The following is a 7,770-nucleotide window of genomic DNA, read 5'->3' as shown; positions in this document are numbered from 1 at the left end:
GTTTCTCTTTTAATCCCTAGGATGTGGTGCACTTCTGATCTCTGGTGGGGCTGAATGTTCTTCCTCCCGCTACTAATGGCACTTTTAAAGTGACTTAGTGTAGCTCTGTCATGTGTGTGTGTGTGTGTGTGTGTGTGTGCAGGCATGTGAAAGAGTGTGTGTGTGTGTCCCTGCTTGAGTTGTGTTTGCAGAGAGATTGTCATAACGCCCCAGAATAAATAGAATGTTTTCCCGCGGACTGAATTACATGCCTGCAGTGGAGAGATAATGTGCGACTCCCATTGTGTGCAAAGTGACATCTTTTTATGGAGCGGTGTACATTTGTATTAGTGCCAATTAATCAGGGGCGATATTAGAAGCAACGCAGAGAGAAGGTGCCTTGGGGGTGGGGGAAGCTGGGGGGTGGCAAGGAGCAGCTGAGCAGAGGAATGCAAGGCTCCAAAGGCCAAGGGGAAAGGGAGGGGGGGAGATAGAGGAAGGGGCAGCTGGAAGCCAGAGATGCTCTGATGGAATGCCCTGCTAAAACACACACACACACACACACACACACACACACCATTTGGCCGGATATCTTAGGACATAACAGGGCTGACTTCAGCCACTCAGGCATTTGCCATGCGGTCAGGGCTAGAGAAGCCTAGAGAAGCATGTGGTATGTGTCTAAACCCTTGCTTGGTGTCTACAGCACAGGTCTTCCACCTTGGATCCTCAGATCCTGTTGGACTACAACTCCCATCATCCCTGACCATTGGCTGAGGAAAGGGACCAAGCTGGCTGGAGATGATGGTAGCTGTAGCCCAACAACACCTGGGGACCCAGGGTTGAAGAACTGCGGTCTAGAACAGTGTTATTCAACGTTGGGTCCTCAGTTGTTGTTGGACTACCAACTCTTATCTTCCCTAACTAACTTAGCCAGTGATCAGGGATGATGGGAGTTATAGTCCAACAACATCTGGGACCCAGCCTTGAATAACACTGGACTAGATGATGTTTCATTAGATATTTTTTTTAATGACATAGGGAGTCTGGCCAGAAAATCACTTAAGGATGCAAAAGGTTCACTAAGTAATAATGAATACACGATAATGATGATGATGATGATGATGAAGAATAAAGCCTACCCGACAAGGCAGTTCTAATAACTATGGAATAATATAGCCACCCCTCCGTTAAGTGGGGTAGGTAGGACTTGTTCCTTTCAAATGTATTGTCAGATGCGTGTTTTAGTTGTAGTTTTTTTGCTGGCTTTATCCAATTATAATGTCTTTGGCTATTTTATTTTTACTGTGTACATCACTTTGAGGCACTGGAGTGCAGAAATCAGACTCATAAAATAATTAATTAATTAACACACTACAAGGCTGCTGTAAGGCCTACTGAAATAATGTATGTGGAAATAGTTATTTATTCCTTCATTAATTATTGTCATAAAATTGGAGGGGGGGCCTTTACCTGCACATTGGTCAGTGGAGGAAATCCAGAGAGCCCACACATCTGCCCCCTAGAGCGGGGCCAAATCTTCTAAGTAAATATACAAAATAAGACAAATAGCACAAGGTGCCAAATTCAGCTCTCACTTTACAAAGAGGTGTGTGGCTGCAGTTTAGGATCCGTGAAACACCTTCAATAAATTTTTATTAAGGATTTATGGGTTTGCTTGTTTTTAAAAGGAAGGATGGGATGGGGAATGGTTAGGAGTTAAGGAGTTTAGTCTGCCACCTACTGGTTAGGTCTCAATGTGTGATTTCTCAGGAACCTGCCTTTGAGGCTGGCTATTTGTTTATTATTTCATTTGAACACTTGAAAGTTACGGATTCCTCCCAGGTTACCCTCATTGCCCCCTTCTGCCCATTTCTATCATTATTCCCCTATGTGGGGGGAAATCAGATTGTAAGCTCTTGGGGCAGAGACTCTTACACTGTTTGAAGACAATGATGTGCAGAGTTCTGGGGAAATAAAGTTATTGTTATTATTTATTAAATCCAATAATCACAGGGCGGTTCTGGGCCTCTTCCCACATGACTTTTCTTTTTAATATATGGCACATGTAAAGGTAAAGGGACCCCTGACTGGTCCAGTCATCACCGACTCTGGGGTTGCGGCACTCATCTTGCTTTATTGGCTGAGGGAGCCGGCATACAGCTTCCGGGTCATGTGGCCAGCATGACAAAGCTGCTTCTGACGAACCAGAGCAGTGCACGGAAACACCGTTTACCTTCCTGCCGGAGTGGTACCTATTTAGCTACTTGCACTTCGTGCTTTCGAACTGCTAGGTTGGCAGAAGCAGGGACTGAGCAACGGGAGCTCACCCCGTCACAGGGATTCGAACCGCTGACCTTCTGATTGGCAAGTCCTAGGCTCTGTGGTTTAACCCACAGTGCCATCTGCATCCCATGGTACATGTACCATACATTTAAAAATGCAACGTAAGACCACGGCAAGCCCATGTTTGGGAATGTGTGGATCCTGCACCATTGAACATAGGAAACATGCATTACCATTGATCCATCTAACTCATTATTACCTACCCTGGCTGGCAGCAGTTTTCCAGGGTTTCAGAAAGGGAGCCTCTCTCAGCCCTACCTGGAGATGCTGGGGATTGAACCTAGGACCTTCTGCATGTAAAGCAGATTTTCCACCTCTGAGCTATTGGGAAGGTGCCAGCCTAGAAAAGGCCCTTTTCTAGCTAAGACCATGGAGACACACTGCTCATTCAAGTAGGCAATTGCATGACTTGGTATAAGGTGCCTCTTTATAGCATTGCATTTATTTAAATTAATATTTCAATCAAAGCATATTTTTTACCTGCTCTTCATTCCAAATGCAGTTCCAAAGAGGGTTGCAATTAAAACAAATCTAACATGCATAATAACAGTTGTTTAAAAAGTGGAGCAGATACTTTTAGCTAACCTGACATCAGAATCCACTACAAGTCTGGGCAAATTACATCCCTGCAACACCAGGAGGGACACAGGACCCCCATTATTGGTACAGTAGCTAAGTGAATGATCTGGAAACCAGGAAGTTCTAGCTTTGGGGCAAAGTACCAGGTCTTCAGCTGATGTAAAAACTGAAAAAAGTAGGTGCCAGCCATATCTCAGAGCAGTGGAGGAGGGAGAGTCTCAAAAGCTGGGGCCCCACCACCAAGAAGGTATTGCAATGCAACAGGTTTCAGCTGAAGATGGCACAGCTACAGGAGCCTAGAGGGTTGAGCTATAATTTAATACAGCCTTCCAGCACTATTTATTCTAGAAAAAGAGGTGCTGGAAATCTCCATGAATGCCTCCTTTGTTCTCTTATGGTGCCCACCTGGTAATGGCGCCCACTGGAGAGGTGCCAGAACTGAGTTCTCGCTGAAAAAAGCCCCAAACTGGTGGCTTTGGAATACAATTCCCATCATCCCCAGCAAGCAACACTTCTGGGAAGTGCAGTATCAAACCTCTGGAGGACACCAGTGTGAAAAAGGCTGATGCAATGGCATCATTCTCTCTCCATGCTGGAAGTTTTTGGGGTGAAAATCCATGCATTACAACTGCTAGTGCGCTGGGAAATCGCAGCGCAGAGAAAGAGAGCCCAGAACTCTCCTTTGCTGGGTTACAACTCCTGGCACCCCTGGCCATGCTACCTGGGGCTGATGGAGGACCACAGGTTCCTCATTTTTGGTGCAGTGGCTAAAAGATAGGAATGCAGGAAGTCTTTGCTTCAAAAATCCAGCCTGAACTACTCACTAGTTGGCTTTAGGCAAGCAAGTCCCGCTCAGCCTCAGTGCCCCCATCGGCAATACAGGAGGATAATGAACTTGGCCTACTTTACAGGCTTGTTGTTTGAATTACAACTACTGTACATAATGCATGTGGAGAATGTTACAAATGTACTACTACTGGTAGTTATAGTAGTAGTAGTAGTAGTAGTAATAATAATAATAATAATAGATTGTATCAAGTGAAGTTTCACTCAGAGCAGACTCAGTTTAATCAATGCGCCCAAGTTAGTTACAATCATCCATTTCAGTGGGTCTACTCTAAGTATGACAAGCATTAGATATTGCCCAGTATTATTAGATAGTGTAATGCTTGAACGGGGGCAGGAAATGGTATTTATGCAATAATTTGAAATCACTAAAGGTGGCCTGAACAATTTGTAACCCAAACAATCTGATCAACCCAGGGTGCAGTTGTGAGGCTCTGTATTTTGTGCATGCAGCCAAGGGGCCAGATCCAGACCACTGAGGTCTCAGCTTGGGCTCTGGCCTCCTGTATCATCTGGATAGGGTATCTTTAGTCAGGCTCAGCTCCAGGCCAGCTCCTTTTTTATTGCATGCAGAGCACTGGTTGCTATACAAATTGCACTGTGGCTCCCCCATCACCCCAAATAATCCCCATCCATTTCTCCTTTCCTGGCCCTATTCCCCGCTTTCTCTCTCTCCTCTCCTCTCCTCTCCCTGGCCATTGCACACCCACAGCGCAACTCATGTTAATCTGCAGCCGCTCAAAGCCATCCTGCTTTCCCTTCCTCGTTGGAATTACGGCGGCATCCTGCAATCTTCCAAGTGTCAAAAGCGCCCGAAATGCTCAGTGATAAAGCAAGGCTCAGCAAACTTGAGGGCTTTGTGGAGCTGAGTCTGACTGATGGACAGGGGTTTTTCTTTCTCTCTCTCTTTCTTTTCCTTTCCTCTTTTCCCAGGCAAGAGCTCAATCTGGGCAGATCACCTGCTCTGGCAGAGGTCCTGCAAATCTCCTTATTATACGCCAACAGATTTCTGCCAAGCTGCAAAAGACGTGGATCATCAATATCTTCCAGGGGGAGAAAAATGACACAGAGAGAAAATAGGGAGGCTAAGTAGCTCCCAGTCTGGAAATATCATCTTGTCTGCCATACCAAAGCAATGTCAAAGGAGCCAAAAACTATATTAGCAGCAGCATGGGTAAGGGATGGAGGCCTACATGTAAACCTGTGTGCTGCTTCCGTGGAAGTGGCTGGCAATGCCCAGCCTTCCCAAATCAGTGTGATAGATAGTCCAAGAGAGACTATTTAAACTTTTATTCAGGAACTCCTTGCTCTACTGCCTCCAATGGAGCCCTTGTATGACTGGACATGTTCTAAGGCAGTGTTTCCCAACCTTTTTTGGGCAAAGGCACACTTGTTTCATGAAAAAAATCTCGAGGCACACCACCATGCCAGATGGGGAAAGGTCACTTTTTACTTATGTAAAAAAAATAAAAAAATAGTAACAGCATAGAAGGTAATGGTTAGGCTAGCATCCCTCTTCCAAATATGCTAGGTTTTTATTTGCAGGGACTGTTCTACATGGGAAAGCATTCAGCACTGTCATTCTCCCATCTGCCATCTGAATTGGTACTATTCTGGGTCAACTTACTCTGCTGCATGTGTAGATGAAAATGGCACCAAGTGTGGGGGAGGGGGCAGAACAGGTTTCAGATACAGGATATTAAGCATACACGTACTTCAGATTGAACTGGTTGCTTGCTTTGCAAGTTTTCATTTCCCAAATGACTGCCTTGGCAAGCGCAATACCTACCAGGCTCAACGCCGGTCTCGCGCTGCCGCTTCCCGCGCTCTCAAGGACCCGGGAGGAGGAAGGTGTGAAGGGAATCCCGAAGGCGCGAAAACCTCGCGCATGCACAGGCCTTCCGCCTGCGACAGCCCAGTAGGCCGGCCGAAGCGAGCGGTGATGGGATGTGGGAGGGAGCTCGCTCGCCGCCCCGTGTGTGCCTATGTGGGGCACGTTACAGCCCCGTGACGTCAGCGCCACGCAGGCAGCCAGACGGCGAGAGCCCCGCGCTGGGCGGCCTCTCCTCGCCGCCGCCGCCCCGCCTCTCGCCGCCCGACTCGCCCGCCTTCCTCCCACGGCACACCAGGCAACGTCTCGCGGCACACTAGTGTGCCGCGGAACACCGGTTGGGAAACACTGTTCTAAGGCACATGGGGGCATAGTTCAGACTTAACATTAAATGGTGGTTCATTAAACTATGGCTTACTAAATCATGACTTAGCATTATGTGTGAACACAACCCAGCAGTTTAACTATGGCTTCTTTGCTATGGTTAAAGGTCGCTCATTAGCTGGTTTTTAAACCTTAGCTAATGTTAACCACAGATTACAGTGAATGCAAACTGTGGCTAAGGGCAAAGGGCAGCATATAGGTTTTAAACCAGTGGGTGGTTGCTGGACTGCAGTAGCCATCAACCCCAATAGCTGGCCATGCTGGCTGGGGGAGAGGGAAGTTGGGGGTGGGTCCAGCAACACAGGCTCCCCACAGCTTTGTAAGTAATAAATAAGTTCCAAAAGCACTTACCTCCTATGGTGGCTGGGTGCCACCCTCAAGCATCAGGACAGAGTGGCCCATTGGTGTTCAGATCCAAGACTACAGGGAAGAGACTGCTGGAACCATCAAGGGACAAATATTTCCACCTGCCTTGGACCTTATAAGGAGCAGCTGCTGCTTGGCAGCCATTACTAGAGGGGGGGGGGAGGGAGTGCTGGACCTATCAAGGACAACCTTTTCCACCTGCATTGCTCCACCCAACCCCACTTGGGATCTTTATGAGGCAGAGCTGCTGTTTAAGGACTGTATTTACTTTTGTCCTATTAACATTTTTATGGGGAGTGCTCTTTGTCCTTTTGGCAGGAACATGGCTGTATTGGGTTTTTACTTTGGAAATGTCATGACCCTGTTGGGAATGTTTCTTACTTGTATGGTTTGCATTGGCATTATTTTTGTACAGTATTTTCATTTATTTGTTATTTGTTTGTCAGCCGCCTCGGGGCCTTTTTGGGGTCGAAAGGTGGCATACAAATAAAAAGACTACAGACTTACTGAGGCCTATAAGAGAGGGGGTGTGGTTGGCAACCTCCCTGGCCTTTGAGACATGCTCAAGGCCCTCACAGAAGGGAAGACAATGGCAAGGATGGTGCTTTGAACTGCAACTCCCACCAGCCCCAGCACCATATAGCCATGCTGGCTGGGGCTGATGGGAGTTGTAGCTCAAAAGTTCTGGAGGGCAGCAGATTGGTGAAGACTGTCTTGCACAGTCTCGCTGGGTTTCTTCCCCTGCCTGCCCCGTGAGCTCCACCTGTCTTCAAAAGACAAACCCCAGACCTGTGTGATAAACAGGTCTGTTTATGGGTCCTGTGGAGATGTCATGGAGGGGATGGGCAGATCATAAGGAAGGCAGGGGGTAACAGATCAGAGAGCTGGAGTTAAATGACCTGGGAGAGGGTTTGAGGGAGGCGAAACTGGGCCCAATAAATATCTGAGCTGGAGGAGGGGACCAGTGATCAAGAGTCAGGAACTGGGAAGAGAGAGGCAGGCCCAAGCGTCAAGAGAGGTGTCCCAACCCTATGGCATTGGACCCCTCTAGCCAGGCCTCATTGCTCCTGTTGGTAAGGAGCCTCCTCCATGGGAAGTGTCTGAGAGTAAGCAGGATACTGAGCTGGCACCTCCTGTCGCCAAGGAAACAGAAACATCTGTGCTGTTGTGAACAAACCTCACAGGCCCAGCCCACTCCCAGAAGTGTCCACTTGCTGACCCAGAGAAGAGATGCCTGTCGCTTATTATTTTATTGCATTTATAGCTCACCTTTACCCACCAAGGAGCTCAATATGGCGTCCATGGTTCTGTCACCACCTCATTTAATCCCACAGAAACCCTATGAGGTAAATTACCCTCTGTGTCACCAAGTAAACTTCATGGCTAAGAGGGGAGTTGAACTGTGGTCTCCCAGGTAAGAGTCTGCCCCACTCTTCCAA

This window comes from Podarcis vaucheri (genome assembly GCF_965113315.1).
Source record: "Podarcis vaucheri genome assembly, chromosome: 7".
Lineage (NCBI taxonomy): Eukaryota > Metazoa > Chordata > Lepidosauria > Squamata > Lacertidae > Podarcis > Podarcis vaucheri.
The sequence above is the reverse complement of the archived record's forward strand: the minus strand, read 5'-3'. Positions refer to the sequence as shown.